Genomic DNA, 19,736 nt, shown 5'->3' with positions numbered 1-19,736 from the left:
AACTCCAGGCCCGGACAGTTTTCCTGGGGAATTCTACCAAACATTCAAAGAAGAAATAATACCTGTTCTCCTAAAGCTATTTCAAAAAAATAGAAACAGAAGGAAAGCTACCAAACTCATTCTATGAGGCCAATATTACCTTGATCCCCAAACCAGGCAAAGACCCCATCAAAAAGGAGAATTACAGACCGATTTCCCTAATGAATATGGACGCCAAAATCCTCAACAAGATCCTGGCTGATAGAATCCAACAGTACATTAAAAGGATTATCCATCATGACCAAGTGGGATTCATACCTGGGATGCAAGCGTGGTTCAACATTCACAACTCGATCAGCGTGATACATCATAGCAACAAGAAAAGACTCAGGAAAAATTTATTTTCTAAAAACACTGAGAGGAGTAGAATCATTTTCTATTTTTGTAAAACTCCTTAATGTTGGCTTATAAAGGACAGCTAGATTCTGCATTTAATCAGACTATGTTGTTTTGGTTAAAGACTTCAACTTAAAGTATATGAAGGAAATCCAGCCTCTTGGAAATAAGCAGTTGAAAAAGGAAAGAGTATTTTAATAGGCTTTTCAGATAATTGTGGAGACCCTTCTTTGACATAACACCAAAATTCATTAGGTGCTAACTTCATAAAGGTTTTCTGTTATGTGAACCCTGAAACCATATCAATGAATTTTTCATGCCGTGTTCTGTTAAAATCCATTAGTGTATCTTAAACTTTAACTGTATCTTTTACTCATGCATGATTTTGTAATATGCATTGGTCATTTGAAAAACTACTGGTTCACTGAGTTTTGTGACTCTTCCAAATGCTGGCACATATCATATCGTGTCATATCAAAAAGTCACTTTATTAATATCACAGTCTCAACAGAAAATCTTTAAGTATAGGGAATCTGGCTAGATCAAAATGGCAGATCAAATTTTCTAAAATTTTAATTTCCACTCAAAAACTAATTTTTATCATAGGCAACATATACAATCAGTTGTTTTCCTCGAAGTGATAGACTCTATTCATTTTCAAGAAAATGTCTGCCAAAATTCCAAGTCTGAATAGCCCTAGTTTGTCCATTGTTCCTTCACATGAAAATGGGGTTTCACGAGAAACGCTGCTAGCTCAGCTTGCGGCTCATTCACGGGCTTTTCCTGAGGGCATCACTTCTCCTTGAATATGTAGCAGAGGTGCTCTATATGTCCTTCATGTTCCATTCCAGGTGATGTTTTTATTTACTTATTTATTTTTTCTTTTCAATATTTTCTTTCTTCTTCTTCTTTTTATTTTATTTTTTTTAACGTTCCATGATTCATTAGTTGCGTATAACACCCAGTGCACCATGCAATACGTGCCCTCCTCACTACCCATCACCAGTCTATCCCATTCCCCCACCCCCCTCCCCTCTGAAGCCCTCAGTTTGTTTCTCATAGTCCATAGTCTCTCATGCTTCATTCGCCCTTCTGATTACCCCCCCTTTCTTTATCCCTTTCTTCCCCTACCAATCTTCCTAGTTCTCATCAAGGACATTCTTTTTTTTTTTTTTAAGATTTTATTTATTTATTTGACAGAGAGGGAGACAGCACGAGTGGGAAAGGCAGAGGGAGAGGGAGAGACAATCTCAAGCAGACTCTATGCAGAGGGCAGAGCCTGATGTCAGGCTCCATCCCAGGATCCCAAGATCATGACCTGAGCTGAAACCAGGAGTCTGACACACAGCCCACTGTGCTACCCAGGTGCCCCAACATTCAGACATCCTGTTGTCATATCCCGTGATGGTGTGGTGGGGAAAAATAAAATGACTATTAATAGAGCGGGGTGCCCCTGCCTCGATTTGTGCTAAGGAGCCAGAATTCTTTTTATTGCTATTGCACATTAAGTGCAAATGTCAATACAGTGAAAAAGGCAGATAGCCTCTTAGTATTATTATAAAAATGGTTTTGACCTAGTCTCCCTGGAAGGCTCTTGGGGACCATACTTTGAGAACTGCTGACCTAGAAGACCAGAGAGCTGTGTTAGTAGGGGATTTGGGTAGGGCAAGTTGAGCATTTATTTACATTTAAATTGCTGAGACTAGAATATCTATCACACATAATTTTTTTTCATTATTTTATTTAAGCCTCACAGTAGCATTTACACAGTAGATAGCATTATTCCCATTTCACAAGTAAGGACATTGAAGCTCCGAAAGGTTCAGTAATTTTCTAGATGAAGCAAGGACCAGGAATTTAGATTAAAATCTAGATCTTGGTGATTTTAAGCTTGTTCTCTTGCCTTTCCTTCTATTGAACTATTCTGGGTTTGAATGGCAGGTATAAGACTTAACGAACACTTACTATGCTCTAAATGCTATTCCAAAAAAATACATAAATATAAAAACCATTCTCAAAACTTAAAATGTAGTATTAGCTTATTTCATCCTCCCAACAGGGCCCGGATTAGCCTTATTTTAAATGTGAGGGGAAGAGAGGCCCAGGGAGGTTCCTTAGCTCTTCCAGAGACACAGAGCTAATAACTACAGAGCTAGGATTTAAACCGGAGAAGATTGACTTCCAGAACCATTTTGCTGGGGCACCTGGCTGGTTCAGTCAGTTAAACATCCTACTCTTGGTTTTGGCTCAGGTCATGATCTCAGGGTGGTGAGATAGAGCCATGAGCTGGGCTCCATGCTCGTGCTCGAGCTCAACGGGGTGTCTGCTTGAAGATTCCCTCCCTTTGCCCCTCCCCCCACTCACTCTTGTGCTCTCTCTTTATCTCTCTCTAAAATCTTTTTTAAAAAAACCATTTTGGAGCGCCTGGGTGGCACAGCGGTTAAGCGTCTGCCTTCGGCTCAGGGCGTGATCCCAGCGTTATGGGATCGAGCCCCACATCAGGCTCCTCCGCTGTGAGCCTGCTTCTTCCTCTCCCACTCCCCCCGCTTGTGTTCCCTCTCTGCTGGCTGTCTCTATCTCTGTCGGATAAATAAATAAAATCTTTAAAAAAAATAAAAAAATAAAATAAAAATAAAAAAATAAAAAAACCATTTTGCTAAAACAAGCCTTAATTAAAAACACTGAGAAACCTAAAATTATATATATGAAACAAATACATGAAACAAATACACGAAACAAATACTTTTGCCTCTTGGCATATAAAATAGCATGTAATGAAAAGGTCTTGGTTTATATGTTTCATTTCCTCAAGGCAAGGCAAACCACGTGTAGAAAAACCTTTAATGTATGGAAATTTAGGCAAGAAGTTAATTCACATAAATCACTTCGAGTCCTAAAAGGAACATAGTTCAGTTTACATTTCAGCTTTTCAAGATCAGGATGTGGTGACCCAGTGTGCAGATGGGAAAATGATGTGGTCTGTGGCACACTGAGCATATGACAGACACCCGTTGAAGAGCACACCTGTTCTTGGAGAAGACCAGGGCACTGGAACAATCATGGGTGTAACAAGAGAACCATTTCCTTTACCATTTACCACCTCAAGAATTAGTCGTCTTGGGGTTTATTTCCTTTTTCTAAAAATAATGGCAGCAGTAATCTTACTCAATCCACTAAAATGGGTTTCTGTGTTAACTTGCAAGATGAGAGCTCTTTTTCTGAAGTGGAACTCCACTCCTCCAGCCAATGGGACACTCTTCACCTAGAAAGAAAGATTACTCGTTTTTATCTATGAAAACCCATAAAAATGCCGACAGGCCGCCCCCCACTTGCTCCTTCTGTCCCTGTGTGCTCAAGAAAATGCCTCCCTCGGGAACAGGTCTTCTGCCAACCTTCTTGCCTCCCCAGGTCAGAGCAGGCAGGGCCTGTGCAGGCAGGAAGGCCTCCCGCAGTAGGCGGCATGTACCCATGAGAAAGCAGGGAAGAGAACATCTCGTTCCGTAACTGAGGACCAACAACTTTTCCACTGCAGCTGTTCCTCCCTCTCCTTCTTCTTGCCCTCCTCCCTGTGACGTTTCAGTCTCTGCTTATCACCCACACACATTCCCCAGTGAGATGGAGGAGAAAGGAAGAGATAACTGACCTGTCTTCTCCACAGGAACGTCTCTTCCCCCAGGCTCATTGCTTCTCTCCTGCCCACCGCAGCCCCACACCCCGAACCTGATGCAGGCTTCTCCCTGCTAACGCTTTCCCACTTCCCACTAGAGTCTTCACTCTCCAGCCCTAGAATTCCAGTCCCTGCCCAGATGGACTCCCCCTGAAGCCGGGAACCGAAGGATCTGCTCTCCCCTTTAGAGCTGCTTCGAGGGGTCAGAGAGCTGTTTATCCTAGAAGAATTGCTACACCTAGTGGCTCTGATCTGTAGTTCTCCTCACATAGACTCCACTTCGTTCAGCTGAAATGAGATCTTCTTTCCTAGCCTGGGAAACTAACCACATTTCTATCTACTCATTTATTTTTTCTCAATTCTGTTCAGTATATTTTTTGAACACAGAGCTTGTCCTAAGCACTGTTTTAGGCATGGTACAAAACAGTCCCGACTTTCATAAAGGAAACCAGTTCATTGATGCAACCGGAAGGCTATCCTGGGGCATAAGCTGAAATCCCTGCCCTAACCCAAGGATTTTAACACAAAGTATAGCCTGGGCCCCTTAGAGGGTTGGCAGAAGATCTGCTCCCTTAGGAAACATGGAGCAGCCATTAATTCTCCAAGTCTTCTCACCTCTCAGCCAAGACCAGAATCTGTGAAAAGTGGAAGCTGTGGCGCGGTGCTACAAGTGTACTGAGGGAGGGTCCTGGATCCCCGGGACAACAGGGAAAGAGTCTCAGGAGAGGGGAGGTTGATTCCCTCGTGGCTTTGTCCCAGCATGAGAAAGAAGGGCCTCACAAAACAGGCGCGGACTGGCCTTGAGCGTCCCCTCACATCAGGGCAGCCCTGTTTTGGAAGAGAGGATAGCAAGAGGCAGGAGAACCAACTTAGGACAGCAGTTGGAATAGACGGACCATGAGGATGCACTATGAAGCGTAAATTGGGGCTTGCAGCTAAGTAGGAATTTGCCCTTTCCAGATACATAGCAGAACAAAACCACCAATTCCTCAGGATTTCAATAGTTCTTGCTCATTCTTCTCTCCAAATTTCTCTTTCCCTTCCTTCTCTAGTGACACTCCCATTCTCCCCAGACTCTTCTCTTCCCAACTAGAAAGGGGCAACTCCTTCCCCACCATCCCCCGGCCTCTGGCCAGGTCTTATCACCCACTCCATAGTTCTCCTTCTTTTTTTTTTAATGATTTTTTATTATATTATGTTAGTCACCATACAGTACATCCCCGGTTTCTGATGTAAGGCTCGATGATTCATTAGTTGTGTATAACACCCAGTGCACCATGCAATACGTGCCCTCCTTACTACCCATCACCAGTCTATCCCATTCCCCCACCCCCTCCCCTCTGAGGTCCTCAGTTTGTTTCTCATCATAGTTCTCCTTCTTTACCCCATTCTCTGTGCCTCTTGGTTTTAGCAGTTCTCAGTATCATTCAACAGGCATTAGCTTAAGTTGTTTATTTACTTGAGAGAGAGAGAGAGAGAGCACGCGCGCACATGCTCGCAGAGGGAAGAGACAGGCTTCGTGATGAACACAGAGCCTGATGCAGGGCTTAATCTCACAACCCTGAGATCATGACCTGAGCCAAAATCAAGAGTCAGAGGTTTAACCAACTAAGCCACCCAGATGTCCCTCTCTCAATTTGTTTAATTGTCTTAATTAGTCTTACTCGAAAAGAGATATCCTCAACTTTATTAGTTCTTGCCACCTAGCCAAAACATTGAAAATTTCAGTGAATTGACATTTAATAGATCGCCAAGATCTGGTGTAAGTTACAGAGGCAAGATGTTGTGTCAGGTTTGGTGTGTGCTACCCTTTGTGGGAAAAAATAAGTATATTTCTAAATACATATATTATCTCTGGGAGGGTATAGAAGAAGCTATATGCCCTTTTGTGACTTTTGACACTTGTATTATGTGCATCTGTTACCTTTTCTACAGAAGACAGTAAATCTTTAGAAAAGTTATAGTGTGTGAGGCAAGTTATTTTCCATTGAGTTATGTTATAAGCAAGATTATTAAGAATAAGGGTGATCTGCATAAGAGTAGCCTGATTATCTTTAAAAGATGTTCTTCCCCTCCTTTTTTGCTTATTTGAGGTTTCTATGATTTATTTATTAAAAAATAACAAAGTAGAAAATAAAATGAGCATGCGTGGGGGCAAGGAGTAAATGGGCAATCTTTGTACCTTCTGCTTAATTTTGCCATAAACCTACAGCTGCTCTAAAGAACAAACTCCTAAAACAATGATTGGAATGTTGCCATACATGAAAGATGAAATTATGGAAATTCAAGGCACAGGAAAAAAGGCAGGGAAAGAGACTGTTTACAGAAATGTATCAGACACATTTCCATATGTATCTTTCTAATAGCTGCCAGTTTAAGGCTTGAACTATTTTCTGTTTATCTCCTTCATATTACAAATCGTGTGCCTCATTTCTTATTATAAATATACACCCACAAGGCACAGCTTTGTGTCTATCTGGACATCCTCAAACCTCTGAGATCCAAGACCTGAGAGCCCCCTCAGGATACTCTCATTTCAAGATCCCCTAGGATATCCCTAATACCTGGTGTACACATACCTTCAGCCAACTGCCTAGACCGGGACAGGTTCTGGTTTCTAGAACTATGCCTCCTCCCTTTGAATATACCTTCATCAAAGCACCTTGTCCAAGAAGTCAAGGATGCCAGCACACCCCCTTCTTAGTCTCCTGAAATTACATGTCACCCCCAGAACGAGAGCAACACTTGGCATTTGCACGTGCCCTCACCCTTGGCACTGCCATGTAGCTCCCACGTGCTCTCTTGTCTTCTACATCATTCCTTCTTTATCTGTTCAGTCGTTGCCATCTTGTTTTGTTTTGTTTTTTACCTTAACCTTTGTGGCGGAGGCTGGGAGAGAGCTCCTACCATCAAGCAACTGTTTGTGTTTGACTTCCCAGTTAGAAACTGCCAAGGTTGAGTCATAAATAGTTTCGAATCAGAAAACCATAAATACTTGAGTAGAGAAATTATTTAAAAGGTGCTACTGGAGCTATTAGTTATGGTCAAAAGCCTTGAGGAAAATTTGACAGGTGAATAAACATGGGAGCTGAGTCAGGAAGAATAAAGAAGCAATCTCCAAGTAGAAATTGGTAAAAGAATATTCCAAGGAGAAAGAGCGGCATGGGTAAAATTAAGCAGGTAAGCAAACTGATGCACATAGAGGGAACAGCCAATAATTGACTATATTTACAGCACAAAGACCTGGAGGTGGGGGGATAAGGGGGGAGTGAATGGAAGGGAAACAGAAGGGGAAGGGTCAAGAAAGTAGGGTAGGTACCCTCACTGGGAAGGACCTAGCAGGCCTGTGGAGCCATGACTCCAGCCTTCACTTGAGCTGGGGGTCAGCCTTCCCTGATAACCTGGAATGACCAGGAGGACTCTTTGTACAAGGGTCCCATCAGGGAATGAGAAGGACAGCCTGATGTTTGTCCCCGCTGCATGTTCCTTGCAGCTGAACTCATGACTTACCATTGAGAATATGGCCTGTAGACAGAAGCTGAGGCACTGGTTTTGAAAGGAAATGTTGGCCCAGAGGCACAAGCAGGTCTGTGTCAATGTCCAGGAGATAAACAGTGACTGGGGGAGAGTGGATGTATCCCCCACTTCTGCCTGTAAAAATCACCTGGTTTTGGTACTTCAAGGATTACAGAGAATGTGATGTTGTGCTAATACCTAAAGGCTTTAAAGCACGAAGAGAGTTCACCTCATGCAAACAGCAGTATTATCACAGAGCAGGGGACCTCCCCATGTGTGGTAGGGTCTAGCTACCAATCTGCGGTGTCTTTATGCACAACAGACAGCCACAAGAGTACTAAAGAGGAAGACCTTGAGATGACAGGTGACAAACTTACGTGAGGCCCCAGTCAAGACTGAAAAAATGAATAGCTGGATGTACCTTTAAAATCGTGGAAGGAAGGTTAGAAGCCTTCGCTCGGCAGGAGAGGCAGAGCCAGTGCAGTCTGAGGTAATGCGATGATGCCCGACGGAGCAGATAGAAACCTGCGGTCGCGTGCGCGAAAGGAGGACCACTACCAGTAAGCGATGACATCCGAGACCTCTCTGCCTCCAGCACATCCTGGCCAGCGAGGAACCAGTGCCCACCTGCCGCACATTATCATGAGAAATCACAAATAATCTGTTGTTTTAAACCACGAAGTGTTGCGATGGTTTGTTACATAATAAAAACGAATCGATAAAGCCCAAAGATGAGAATCGTTGGGAGCAGCTGCTTAAGTATGGTTGACAGTTTGATCCAGGTCCCCAAACGCAGGGAGCATAAACCCGAATGACCAGGCTACTTTGGGAGGGTGTGGAGGATTTGTAGCGTGTCGATTTAGGTAGGCTGAAACAGAATTTCCCAGAACTCTCTTCCCTGCAGAGTTCCAGTGTGGCTGGAATCTTGAGACATTCTGCACGTCGTCTGCAAGGGTGAAGGAGAATCGCAGTCATTTGCTCTTGAATTCAGAAGGTTGATGGCGTGAGGTGCTGGTACAGCTCACACAAGTGTCACCGATCTGCTGGATGGCCTGCTTGGCATGTGGCAGCAGCAGGCTCCGTGGCTCTTCCAACCTCTGTCATCTCCTCCCCCAGCTTCTCTGACTCCCAGACCAAGAGTGTGCTTAACTCTGTGCAGAAGGTACCAGCTTCTCCTTCGGGACACCCCCATCATCAAGGTTGGAGGCTTCAGGGCTATGGGAGACTAACAAGGATTCCAGTCTACCTTCCTAGGTCCCAGTTTAGCCTCAGAGGTTCCAGCTCGTTCATGTTGGTTTCCTTCCCAACTTCCTGCCTGAGCCTTCAGGCTCCAGCAGCAACAGCCTTAGAAACAACAGACTTACATAGATTTTTTTAACTAGCTCCCACAGTTGAATAAGGTCAAATCCCTGTAATAAACATATAAAACATACAATATCGTATATAACATACAGATTATATATATATATATATAATTTACTTATATGTAATACTCAAATTGTGTGTGTATGTAAAAAAAAAAACTAGTAGTTCTGCTTCTCAGACTGATCAACGCAGAGAGTCTAAAAACCCTGGCTAGCCAAGATGAATAGAGGGATTTCTAATGGCCTCCTTCCGCAACAGGCTGAAACTACTATAGCCCTTGAGTAGAAAAAACTGAGATAAGCATCAGTGAATCAGAAGACAGGAAATGCAAAAGACAGAAACAATGGCGGTGCTCTACCATCTGGGTCTCATTCCTAGGGACTCTTCAGCCTCGGAGCACCCAGCCTCTCCACACTTCCTTAAGGGAACATGAAATGAAACAATTGACATGAAGTCCTTGTAAAATTTGGGAAGAGAAAATAACTCAACTTCACTGTAATCAAAGAAATGTAAATTGGATCTAGAAAGGGATTCCATTTTTTGTCCATTTTTCTTTGGACAAATAGAGATACCTATAAAAAATTTAATTACACAAACCCTCTGACAAGGCAGTTTTAGTCTTAGTTATTTATCAGAGATCTCTTCGCATGTGTGGGAAATGATGTGTGTATAGTGATATCCATTGTAGCATTTTTTTATACTAGCACGAGATTGGAAATTACCCAAGTGTCTCCCAATGAGGAATTGGATAAATTATGATTCATTTATAATTTATCCAATTTTCAGTGTGTAGGTGTATCCAAAAAATTGTAGCATTGTTTATAATAGCAAGAAATTGGAAATTACCCAAGTGTCTTCCAATAAGGAATAGGATAAATTATGGTTTATCTATATAATGGAGTATAATACATTTACTTAAAAGAATGAAGCCATTGTATGTCTACTGGTATAAAACAGTCTTCAAGGTATATTGTTAAATGAAAAACAGGACTTGAATAATCTGTGTGCAATATACCCCCTCCCTCTCAGTGTTTTTTTTAATTTTAATTCCGATATAGTTAACATAAACTATTATCTTAGTTTCAGGTGTACAATATAGTGATTCAATAATTCTATACATTACTCAGTACTCATCATAAGTGTCCTCCTTAATCCCTGTCACCTATTTAACCCATCCCTTTATCCCCCTCCCCTCTCTGGTAACCATCAGTTCTCTATATTAAGAGTCTGTTTCTTGATCTATCTGTCACTCTGTCTCTCTCTTTTCCTTTGCTCATTCGTTTTGTTTCTTAAATTCCACATGTGAGTGAAATCATGATGTTTGTTTCTCTGCCTGACTTATTTTTCTTAGCATTATGCTCTCTAGCTCCAGCCATGTCATTGCAAATGGCAAGATTTCATTCTTTTTTGTGGCTGAATAATATTCCATTGTGTGTGTGTGTGTGTGTGTGTGTGTGTGTGTGTGTACACCACATCTTTATCCATTCATCAGTCGATGAACACTTGAGTTGCTTCCATAATTTAGCTATTGTAAATAATGCTGCTATAAGCATCACGGTGCATGTTTTCCTTTAGATTAGTATTTTTGTGTTCTTTGGGTAAATACCCAGCGGTGCAATTGCTGGATTGGAGGGTCATTCTATTTTTAACATCTTGAGGAAGCTTCACACTGTTTTCCACAGTGGCTGCACCAGTTTGCATTCCCACCATCAGTGCAAGAGGGTTCCCCTTTCTCCACATCCTTGTCAATACCTGCTGTTTGTTGTGTTGCTGATTTTAGCCATTCTGACAGGTGTGAGGTGATAACAGCATTGTAGGTTTGGTTTGCATTTCCCTGATGATGAGTGATGTTGAACATCTTTTCATGTGTCTGTTGGCCATCTGGAGGTCTTCTTTGGAGAAATGTCTATTCACATCTTCTGCCCATTTTTAATTGGATTATTTGTTTTTTGGGTGCTGAGTTTTACAAGTTCATTATATATTTTGAATGCTTAATCTGTATTGGATATGTCATTTGTAAATATCTTCTCCCATTCAGCAGGCTGCTGTTTAGTTTTGTTGATTGTTTCCTTTGCCGTGCAAAAGCTTTCTATTTTGATATAGTCCCAATAGTTTATTTTTGCTTTTGTTTTCCCTGCCTCAGGGGACCTATCTAGAAAACAGTTGATATAGCCAATGTCAGAGAAATTACTGCCTGTGTTCTTTTCTAGGATTTTTATAGTTTCAGGTCTCACATTTTGGTCTTTATTCCATTTTGAATTTATTTTTGTGTATGGTGTAAGAAAGTGGTCTAGTTTCATTCTTTTGCATGTTGCTGTTCAGTTTTTCCAACACCATTTGTTGAAGAGACTTTTTCCTGATACCACATTTTCTTTATCTGTGTCATCCAGTGATGGACATTTAGGTTGTTTCCATGTCTTGGCTATTATAAATAATCCTGCAAGGAACATGAGGGTACATCTATCTTTTCAAATTAGCACTTGTTTAAAAAAAGATTTTATTTATTTATTTTTGCGAGAGAAAACGAGTGGGGGAAGGGCAGAGAAAGAAGCAGACTTCCCGCTGAGCAGGGACCCCCCCCCCCCCGACGCAGGGCTCTATACCAGAACCCTAGGATCATGACCTGAGCCAAAGGCAGATGCTTAACCAACTGGGCCACTCAGGTTCCCCTAAATTAGCACTTTTAAAAAAAGATTTATCTATTTATTTTAGGGGGGAGGGGCAGAGGGAGAGAGAGTCTTAAGCAGACTCCACACTAAGCACAGAGCCTGATGTGGGGCTCGATATCACAACCCTGAGATCACGGCCTGAGCAGAAATCAAGAGCTGGATACTTAATCAACTGTGCCACCCAGGCGCCCCTGTTTGTTTTTTTTTTAGACATACCCAGAAGTGTAATTGCTGGATCATATGGTTGTTCTATTTTTAATTTTCTGAGGAACCCCCATACTGTTTTCCATAGTAGCTGTACCAATTTACATTCCAACCGTGTACAAGTGTTCCCTTTTTTTCACATCCTTATCAATACTTGTTTCTTCATCCTTTTGATAATAGCCAGGTGTGAGATGCCTACTCACTGTGGTTTAGATTGGCATTTTGCATAATCTTTCTTTACTGTAGAAATCACTTACTTCCTCATTGAGCATATGAAGAGCCCAGAAAGATCTATGTCACAAACCAGGATGTGACTGCCATCCTTAAATTTTTAGTACACCAAAATTTACACAGAATATATTTACTTGAATGTGGCATTTACCCCCACAAGTACATGGGTCCAGAACGCATCATGTGATTGGCAGCCTTTAAACTGTGCAGTATACTCAACTGTATATGCAGTAAATCTAATTTTATAAATCCGTAATTAACCTCCACACTGACCATATGAAGAATCTCTCTCTAAGATCCATGGTAGACTAGAATGTAGCTCTCAGTCCTTGAATAGCACAGTATACCCAACTCAAGTGAAGTAAGTATAAACTCATATGGCCATCACTTTCCTCCACATTAACATATGACAAGGCTAGAAATAACCATGGAATTTACCAGATAGTGACTAGCACCTCTTCAGTTGTATAGTGTACCCAAATGTACAAGGATAAATTTATTTTCATGCGACCATTATTTACCCCCACACTGAGCATAGGAAGAGATTAGAAAGATCCGTAGCATAGACTGGGATATGATTATCACCACTTCTGTTTTGCAGTGTACTTGAAATAAATAACACAGTCTAATTTCCTGTGGCCAACACATACTTCCACATTGAATATATGGCAAATCCAGAAAGATTCATGAGACAGATTATAATATGAACAGGATCCCTTAAATCGTGGTGTATATCCACATTTATTTTTACGAGACTGTCATTAACTACACATTGACCATATGAGGAGTCCAGAAAGTTACATGGTATATACAACATAAGTGACACCAATTGAGTTGTGCAGTGTAATTATCAGTACTTACCTCTATTTTGAGCATGTTAGGAATCCAGAGGTACCCCTGGCCTGGACTGTGATTTGAATGGCAACTTCTGAGTGTGCAGTACGCACAACTGAACATGGAATAACTCTTCTGTTATGTGGCCATCTTTGACCTCCACAGTGAACATATAAAGAGTCCAGAAAGATCTCTGGATTGCTTCTCAGCCTTTTGGTTGAGATCAAGTGCAGAAAAATCTGTGGAATAGAGTAGAATGTGAATGCCCCCCTTCAGCTGTGCGGTGCACCCAGCTGTATATGGAAATGTCTACTTTCATGTAGTCATCACTTACCTTCATGTTCAGTACACTAAGAATTAAGAAAGATCCATGGTATAGATTGTGAGGTGATTAGTGCCCCTGGATCTGTGTAGTCTTTTCAACCCACATGTAGACTAAGCATATTTTTATGTTTCATTCACTAATTTACATTCACCTATGAGTAGCTCTGAATAATTTATGGTATAGACCATGGAAGAAATAGCATCCCTTCAGTTATTCAGCATAGTAATCTGTACATGGTAGACCTCTTTCCAATATCTATCCATTCTTTCTTCTTCCCTGAATTCCCAAGTTCAGATTCCCAGAATTTTAGCCAGGTCAATAGACACCAAAATGAAGACAGTAGGTCTCAGCCCCAATTGTAACTAAGTGTGGCTATATAACAAATTCTAGGTCATGTGTGTAAGACATGGGGAACTCCCAGGAAGTATCTTTAAAGGGAGATGGACACTCTTCTTCTTCCCTTCTTCCTGCAAACTTGAATGAGAATGTGATAGTTGAGGCTATAACAGCCATCTTGGGACATAAGGCAGAAGCCGTGTGTTGAGGATAACGGAGGAACAAACTGGAATGGTTCTGAACACTTAATGATCGTTGAGTCACTATACCAGCTCTGGACTGCTGCTTTTGACTGCTAACTTGAAAGCTAACTTGCTTGGGGGGTGCCCGGGTGGCTCAGTTGGTTAAGCATCTGGCTGCAGCTCAGGTCACGATCTCAGGGTCCTGGGACCCAGCCACACCTCAGTCTCCCTGCTCAGCAGGGAATCAGCTTCTCACTCTCCCTCTGCCCCTACCCCCACTCGTGAGTGTGCTCACTCTTTCTCTCTCTCTCTCTCAAATAAATAAATAAATAAAATCTTTAAAAAAAAAAGAACGCTAACTTGCTTGAGCCATTAATTTAGAATATGATATACACGCAACCATTCCAAATCTCAACAGCAATGGTTAATTTTATGTGTCAATTTGGCTGGGCTATGGTATCCAACTGTTTGACCAAATACCAGTGTAGATGTTGCTGAAGGTATTTTTTAGATGTGATTGACATTTAAATAACTAGACTTTGAGTAAAGTAGATTATTCTCCACAATGTAGGTGGGCCTCGTCCAATCAGTTGAAGGCCTTAAGAGAAAAGATCACCTTGAAGGAAGGAAGTTTGCCTCCAGTTGGCCTTCCAATTTAAGACATTAATTTCTTGGTGGGATTTCCAGCTTGTCAGCCTGCTCTACAGATTTAGGGCTTTCTAGCTCCTGTAACCATATGAGGAAATTCCTTTAAATCTCTCTCTCTGAGAAAAAGAAAGAGAAATCTATCTATATATCTCTATGTCTATATATTCTGTTTCTCTGAAGAAACCGGACTTATACACCAATTAATTCAGTTTCCAATTTATTTCAGTTTAGTATAGTCTGTTTTTACAGGGTGACTGCAAATGTAAAGACTACCAAATGTTGTAGAAACCAGCTATGAGCCAATAGTGTGACTTTTGAGCAAGCCATTTTGTATTTCCTAAAGTAGGCACAAATAGGTAATAATTAGGTGGTAATACCCTACATTTATCACAGAAGTGCTTTGAGAGAAAGCAGTCGTGTTGTTTGGAAAACGAATAAAGGCATTTATGAAAATCTTCTTAAGGGCGCCTGGGTGGCTCAGATGGTTAAGCAACCGACTCCTGATTTCGGCTCAGGTCATGATCTCAGGGTTGTGAGATCAAGCCCTGCATTGGGCTCTGTGCTGAGCATAGAGCCTGCTTAAGATTCTCTCTCTTCCTCTCTCTCTCTGCCCACCCCTCTGCACACATGCACACCCTCTCTCTCTCAAAAGAAAAAGAAAATCCTCTTAAAAATTATAAAGTACTTAAAAAATGTAAGACAACTATTTTTGACATTGAAAACAAGTTATTTGTCAACTATTCGGTAAAAAAAACTTATTAAGCAGCTAAAAAGAACAGACTTTGCAGCTTGTAAAGAGCAGTTACTCTACTTTTAAGTGCCGCAATCAAAATTTGAAACATATGTTTGCAAAATTCCATTCATAACTGTGGTATTTTGTCTTGTTATTGGATTTAATAGAATGGGGAATTCGTATACTAGGTGCTCATGCCCAGATGCCCACCATCAGGATTTTAAGGGGCTTTGGAGGTCTTCTCAAAATTGTGTACCAAGATGCATGCCTTCTTCACCTCGACCTGGATCTTCTTGTCCGAATTTCACTAGCTAGGGAAGCATCGCTTGTCCTTGACCTGAATTGGAGCCTATGTTTCAGGACTGTTCCTATGACTTCCCTTTGTTGCAAACAACTACTTTAAAAACAAAACAAAAATTCTTGTCTTATGTGATGTATTCCACATACATAATTGTCAATATTTGGAGTTTTGCAGGGGCCCCTGGGTGGCTCAGTCGGTTCAGCATCTGCCTCTTGATTTCGGCTCAGATCGTGATATCAGGGTTGTGGAATCGAGCCCCACGTTGGGCTCCATGCTCAGTGGGGAGTCTGTTTCTCTCCCTCTCCCTGTGCCCCTCCCCCTGTTCTCTCTCTCTCTCTCTCTCTCTCTCTCTCTAAAATAAATAAGTAAATCTTTAAAAAATATATTTGGAGTTTTACCTCACTGTCTTTGTTGCATCCCCAAACTCTTTTTATTACAGGGTTTTGAGTACCTCTGTCTATCGAGACTCCAACCTTCCCTAACACAAACCATCTCCAAGCATCCTTCTGTTTGCCCTACTTGTTTCTGCCACATAAATGTCTTCATTGTTCCTATTAAGTCGTCCTTGCTACGCACCCCCCCCCAAAACTTATGCCTTCATCACACTAAATCTCGTATTCCCTGGAATATATCACTCTTTGGCATCCCTCTTGGGTCTATCTACATATTTTTCTTGCCTGTACATGTTTTGGATTTCTATAATGTCTTTTAAGAGGAATCTCTTTTGTGGAAGATATCTGGGTTTCAGCTTGCTTAATCTTAAGTGTAATTGTCACTCTTGCTCTTCAGGCCATTCTTGCCATTGGAATAAGGTCAAGGCTACCTCTCGAAGAGCAGTATTTTAAACAAACTGGCAACAATTTTGAAAATTAAGTTTTTTGGGGGAAATAAATAAAAGACACACATGGTACAAAGGGGGGGAAGTTCCCTAGGTACCCAAATCCTTTCTCTGAAGGTAACAGAAATTACCAGTTTCATGTGAATTCTTCCAGAGATATTCTTGTATTTAAAACACACACACCCAGTGCTCATGATGCACACTGGGTATTATACACAACTGATAAATTATTGAACACTACATCTGAAACTAATGACGTACTATAAGCTGGCTAATTGAATTTGAATTTAAAAACCACACGTACACATCCATAGACATTCCATGCTCATCGGTTGGTAGAACAAATATTGTTGAAATGTCTATGCTACCCAAAGCAATCTACACATTTAATGCAATCCCTATCAAAATTCCAACAGTATTTTTCACAGAACTAGAACAAGAAAACCTAAAATTTATGTGACACCACAAAAGATCCCAAACAGCCAAAGCAATTTTGAAAAAGAAAATCAAAGCTGGGAGCATCAAAATTCCAGACTTCAAGCTCTATTACAAAGCTGTAGTCATCAAAACAGTATGGTACTGTCGCAAAAATAGACACATAGATCCGTAGAACAGACTAGAAAACCCAGAAATAAACCCACAATTATATGGCCAATTAATCTTTGACAACATAGGAAAGAATATCCGGTGGGGAAAGAGTGTCTCTTCAACAGATGGTGTTGGGAAAACTGGACAGCAACATGCAAAAAGGAAACTGAACACTTTCCAACACCGCGCACAAAAATCAACTCAGAGTAGGTTAGAGACCTAACTGTGAGATGTGAAAGCATAAAAGTCCTAGAAGAGAGCATAGGCAGTAATGTGTCTGACCTCAGCCACAGCGACATTTTTCTACATATGCCTCTTGACTCAAGGGAAACGAGAGCCAAAATGAACTATTGGGACCACATGAAAATAAAAAGCTTCTGCACAGTGAAGGAAACAATCAACAAAACTAAAAGGCAACCTACAGAATGGGAGAACATATTTGCAAATGATATGTCTAATAAAGGGTTAGTATCCAAAATATATAAAAACCCAACATCCAGGGGTGCCTGGGTGGCGCAGTCGTTAAGAATCTGCCTTCGGCTCAGGGTGTAATCCCGGCATTCTGGGATCAAGCCCCACATCAGGCTTCCCCGCTAGGAGCCTACTTCTTCCTCTCCCACTCCCCCTGCTTGTGTTCCCTCTCTCGCTGGCTGTCTCTCTCTCTCTCTCTCAAATAAATAGATAAAATCTTAAAAAAAAACAACCCACCATCCAAAAACCAAATAATCCAATTAAAAATGGGCAGAAAACATGAACACACATTTTTTCTGCATGTTCACACATTGCCACTCAGACAACACGCTGGCGCCATGGATATTTCTGGACTTCTAATACAGTCAGCGTGGAGGTAACCAAGGGCATCATAAAAATGCAATCTTCCTTGAACTTTGGGTACACTGCACAACTCTCAGGATGCCATCTGTATACTATTATATACAGTGTGTATTTCTGATCTCCTCCTGTGGTTCATATAGGGGTAAGAGATTACCAAATGAAAGTAGATACATTCAACGCACATATGCATGCAGTGCACAAATGAATGGATTTCACTGACTATGTGGTCTAGTGCATGGTGTTTCCTCTATTCTTAAAGTGGTAATAAGTAATGCCCACATGAAAATAGACTTATTCCACGCGCAGTTCAGTGAACTGCACAACTAAAGGAGTGCCATTCACTGTCTGACCTAGTCCGTGGGTATTCGTGGACTCCTCACTTCTTACCGTGGGGGTATGTAATGGCCACAATAAATTAGACCTATTCTGTATGCCATTGATTGCACTCCAGACTCATTCAGTGCCATTCACATCACAGTCTGCACCATGGATCTTTCCGTCCATGCTCACGTAGAGGTACGTTTGGGGCACGTAAAAGCTGACTGAGTACGGCTGCAGGCACTGTGTACTCAAGATACGTCATTCACATCCTAGTCTTCACCATGGAATGCTTGGGTTCCTGATGTGGTCAGTGTGGAAGAAGTGATGGTCACATGAATGCAAACTGGTTCCATGTGCAGCTCTGTGCTCTGCACACTCGAGGGTGCCCTTTATATCTTACTTAATGACGTGGATCTTTCTGGATCCACACAGGCACAACTGGGGAAGCAAGTGATGGCACATGCAAGTCAGTTTATTCCATTTATGCTCGGGTATGCGTGAGGAGCAGTGGCCAAGCTAAGACTCAGAAGCAAAGAAACTGAGCAGGGTCGTCCTCAGAGGTCACGGTCACCAAACTCCAATAGCCTACTTCCATTGTTATTTTCTCAGGAAAAGCAGATTTTTTTTTTTTGTCTTTCTAAAAGCTCCACATTCCCTTGAAAACGTTCCCACTATTTTGGTTTTAATCTGACGCAAAAATATTAATTCCTTATGCACTTGCCATGTTTTGGACACACTACGAAGCCCTTCCTATATTTCCTTTCATTTCTTCATTTCCATGGCCTCATGAGTTAGATACTAGTCATATCCCATTTTTAAAAATGAGGAAACTGAGCTTTTTCTTCACCCTCTCCACCCTCGTCCCAGCACTGCTCTGGCCGCCCCACGTTCGCGCAGAGCTCCCAGCTCCTGCTAAGCTAGCCCCCCGTCCTTTTCCTCTAGCCACCATCATGGTCATCTCCCGGGACTTCATCCGCTGGGATGAGCTGCCGTCCGCCATCTGCAAGATCCGGGAGATGACACAGGGGCTGTGCCTGGAGGTGGAGGGGAGGATGGTCAGGAGGACAGACGGTCCCACTGATGACTCGCTCATTGGCGGAAATGCGTCCACAGAAGGCCCCGAGGGTGAAGGCACAGAAAGCACAGTCATCACTGGTGTTGATACTGTCCCGAACCGTCACTGGCAGAAAGCGGCTGCACCAAAGCAGCCTACGAGAAGTACGTCAAAGATTACACGAACTCGAGCAAAGCAAACTTGAAGAACAGAGGCCAGAAAGAGCACAACCTTTTACGACAGGGGCTACAGAACACATCAAGCACATCCACGTTATTGGCAAAAACTCCCCGTTCTTTATTGAGGGTAACGTGAACCGAGATGGCATGGCTGCTCTGCTGGACTATTCTGAGGGTGGTGTGACCCCATATGGGATTTCCTTTAAGGATGGTGTGCAAATGGAAAAATGTTAACGAACTGGCCTCTTACTTCGTATCACCTTTGTCATAACCGGCTGCTGCTCTCCATCCACACGACACCAGGACTTAGACGAATGGGACTGATGTCATCTTGAGCTCTTGATTAATTTTCATCTTGATTTATCTGGAGTGGAGGCATTGTTTTTAAAAAAAGTAAAAAAACATGGTGACTAACATAATAAAAAATAAAAAAGTAAAAATCATGTCAGGTAGGTTGTCTACAAATAAAATGCATTTAAGCTAAAAGAATGAGGGGGCGCCTGGGTGGCTCAGTCCGTTGAGCGGCTAACTCTTGA

The 19,736-nt window shown here is 41.9% G+C and overlaps 1 long non-coding RNA gene and 1 pseudogene across 4 annotated transcripts in view; one reads left to right on the top strand and one right to left on the bottom strand.

The window, feature by feature from the left end:
• Window positions 1–3,201: 3,201 nt before the first annotated feature.
• Window positions 3,202–19,736, bottom strand: part of LOC103668205 — a 57,900-nt gene continuing 41,365 nt past the window's right edge. For 3 of the 4 annotated variants that reach the window (XR_005835580.1, XR_005835578.1, XR_005835582.1), the window contains 5 exons: window positions 19,451–19,564; window positions 12,889–13,100; window positions 7,980–8,185; window positions 4,658–4,870; window positions 3,202–3,637 (listed from right to left, as the gene is read on the bottom strand). This is a non-coding gene — a long non-coding RNA (uncharacterized LOC103668205). The remainder of the gene's footprint in view (window positions 3,638–4,657; window positions 4,871–7,979; window positions 8,186–12,888; window positions 13,101–19,450; window positions 19,565–19,736) is intronic. The other variant, XR_005835579.1, reaches the window with a different exon arrangement.
• Window positions 18,529–19,457, top strand: LOC103668204 (annotated as a pseudogene).

Source organism: Ursus maritimus, assembly GCF_017311325.1.
Source record: "Ursus maritimus isolate PB19 chromosome X unlocalized genomic scaffold, ASM1731132v1 scaffold_X1, whole genome shotgun sequence".
NCBI classification, from domain to species: domain Eukaryota; kingdom Metazoa; phylum Chordata; class Mammalia; order Carnivora; family Ursidae; genus Ursus; species Ursus maritimus.
Note: the sequence above shows the minus strand (reverse complement) of the source record. Positions and strands in the feature narration are given on the sequence as shown.